Genomic DNA, 3,172 nt, shown 5'->3' with positions numbered 1-3,172 from the left:
TGTTTGAGAAGACAGAACAAAGAAGGCACTGCTGGGATTTGAATCCAGGATCTCCTGTTTACTAGGCAGGTGCTTTAACCAACTAAGCCACGGTGCCCCGGGAGCACTGTCCTTTTGCAGCCACTTGGACACACCACTCAGACACATCTGCATTCGGTGTGTGCTCCGCCTGCTCGCTGAGCAAGTTGCCACCTTTACATACAATAGCAACATCAACACCAAGAGAAAGGATGACAAATGGCTTTTATCTGGAACATTTGATGTCCAAGGAGCTCAATGTGCTTTCTGTGTACAACAGGGCCACTGAACTCCACACTGGCCAGTGAACCACAGCAGTGGCTTGCTGGCTTGACATCTCCCAAGGAAAATGTTGAAATCACATGTGGAACAGGAAAATGACCCTCGAGTACGTGGGGAAAAAAAGAAAAAGATCATCTGGAGCGCGCCAACCCATGTCCGGACAGCCCAGTTTTGTCGACAAGGTGGCTGAGTGGTTAAGGTGATGGACTGCTAATCCATTGTGCTCTGCAGGCATGGGTTCGAATCCCATTCTCATCGGTCTCCATGACTGACACGTATGCCTGTTCGACGTCGGCCCTCCTGTTGTTTGCTCCGGTGCTAGAGCCGTACATTTTCTAGCAGTGGCTGAACATGGTATAGTAGGCCAACGTCGGTATCGAGCAGTGACAGTAACAGTACTTACTGCGCCCCATAAGAAATCGTTTGTCCCTGTTCAAAAGAGATTGTGCGATGTCCTGCGGCGTTCGTAAAGCAAACCTTTGACAGTTTGAAAAGAGGAATTTATTCTGCTTCCTGTGCGTGCAGTAGTTACAAAGTTGAACGTCTTTACACGATCTGCCGCAGTTTTCAGTGGGCGGGCTTTGTCAGATAGCTTGAAAAAACGCACTGTGTTTCAGCTCGGGAAACATCATGAGCTGTGTCCTGCATGTTTTCTGTGTATAGCTGTCTTTTAACGCATACAGAATTCATTCAAAATCATTGATTTCTCCAATTAACAAGGGTCCCTTTTTGAACCTGCGAGAAGCATTCTTTCAATGTAACAGATTTACTCCGGGGAAAAGCAGCATGACATTGAGAGTAGCTCAAGCTTTCAGCACCTGTATCGGACTGCGTGTTTGCAGACACCGCTCAGAATCCCCTGTAAGATTCTCCTTCAATTCCGTTTTTCAGTGCTTTAGCTCTTTCAAAAGGCTTCACTTTGCTAGTCACAATCCAAGGCTCATGACAGCATTTGAAAACATTCGCCACTGCGTTGGCCGGGAATCGAACCCGGGTCAACTGCTTGGAAGGCAGCTATGCTCACCACTATACCACCAACGCACACCCACAGGAAGCCTGCAGGACACCACCAGAGAATGCTTTTTTTAATTTTTTTTTTATTAAACAGAATTTACAAATACAAATACAACAAGAGGATCAGAGTCATGTACAAGAGAAAAAAAACGCAGCAGAAAAAAGCATTTAACTACCAGAGGTAATTAAGTAATTATGTGATCAAATTGTATATTTTACACGTATCATATTTTCCTTGCTTTAATATTTCTCAATTATTTATAAACTTTAGTTTCAACATGCATGCGTTTCCTGTAAAAAATAAAACTCAGCACACAGTTTTTCTTTTAACAACATTTCGAGTACCTCTGGCATTCATGAAAAAGACATACACAAAAGCAAATAACTAACTCTAAGACTGTCTAAACTATTGAGTTTTTCAAAGAACCAGAACTATAACAGTCCTTAACACTTAACTACACCATTCCAAACTAACACTAAAGAAACACTAGTATATACTGGTATAACAAATATAACCAAACATAATCATTAACTGAGCAGTCACTGGGAGCAAATCTCCTTCCCGTCCACAAAGGCCCTCGCTCCCACAAAGTAGGCTCTCCTCCCCTCTCTTCTGGCAGCTTCAACCTGGGGCCACAGCTGGTTCCTGGTACTCCTGTCCGCGGCAGACAGGTCCTCTGCAAACCTCAGTTTGTTCCCATTCAAATACTCATTCCCCCTCGCCGCTCGCCACAGCATGTCCCTCGCCGTCCTCTTGGTGAACTGTATTATAATCGATCTGGGGCGCACTTGCCCAGACATGTTCGCTCTCCCGAGCCTGTGAACAAAGTCAATGGCCGATATTACGTCCTCCTGGTCCGGCAGGGTCCTTTTACAGATACCCTTCACTGTTGCAACAAGGTCCTTATCACGTTCCTCTTTAACTCCAAATAATTTTAAATTCCATCATCGACGGTATCTATCTACATCGTTCACTTTCAATTCAAGTTCTTTAATATGCTTTTCTTGTTTGGTATTTACTTGTTTAAGAACTTTTACTTCACTCTTTAAGTACGCTGGGCAAACGTCCCGAGATCGAATTCTTCCGCGACGGGGGTACCTTTAAAGCGGAGACGACGGCACCGAAAATTTTTGGCGCGCCCTCTCTTTAAAGCCCTGGCCAAATACGAAGACAGTACGTACAGTTATAATTCAAACGGAATTAAAAACTACACATCCCAGTTACCATGGTGGTGCTTGTGATCATTGCGTTTAACCAACGAAACAGGGCGAAAAATCAGTCACATGACTTTGGGGCAGAGTTTCGAAAGCTTAACCTCAGCAACAAAGCAAAATTTACACGATAGGCTACCTCAAACTGTCAGTTACACGACTGTGTATGTCGCTTAAGCCACTCCTATTTGGCATTTTAGTTATGGAGGCGAGACGACGCCCCCCCCCCCCCCTCTCTGGGTGCCTGATTTGCCGCCATCTTTAACCGCTTCGTGTCCAAATCGCAGTAGCTACGCGTACGAAATAAAGTTCATCCCAGCTACAAAACATATATATTTTTGTGGTAAGAGGGAGCAAAACATCAGTATTTACTGCTATTAATTAGTGTACGATTTATAGTTGAAATCTGAGCCTAAATATAAAGTTAAAATCTCGACAAAGCAATGTAGGAAATACAGAGAAAAGAAATCCTTTCTGACATCTAAAATCAGTTTCGATCAAGGTCTCTAAAACGAACAAGAAAAAGAGGATTTTCGGAGGGCAATTACGCTGTGTTTATATAGGATAAGTGATCTATGAGCAATCTAATTTCTTGTTCGTTTAAAACAGTGAAATGTCAGCTCCAAAAGATCGCACCAGAAACAGC

At 43.7% G+C, this 3,172-nt stretch overlaps 1 non-coding gene across 1 annotated transcript; it reads right to left on the bottom strand.

Moving 5' to 3' along the window:
- Positions 1-1,269: 1,269 nt before the first annotated feature.
- On the bottom strand, positions 1,270-1,341 carry trnag-ucc (transfer RNA glycine (anticodon UCC)). Its single transcript has one exon. It is a non-coding gene; the product is annotated as a tRNA-Gly (tRNA).
- Between the last annotated feature and the right edge of the window lie 1,831 nt (positions 1,342-3,172).

This window comes from Lepisosteus oculatus, unplaced genomic scaffold (genome assembly GCF_040954835.1).
Source record: "Lepisosteus oculatus isolate fLepOcu1 unplaced genomic scaffold, fLepOcu1.hap2 HAP2_SCAFFOLD_52, whole genome shotgun sequence".
Classification (NCBI taxonomy): Eukaryota; Metazoa; Chordata; class Actinopteri; order Semionotiformes; family Lepisosteidae; genus Lepisosteus; species Lepisosteus oculatus.
The sequence above is the reverse complement of the archived record's forward strand: the minus strand, read 5'-3'. Positions and strand labels throughout refer to the sequence as shown.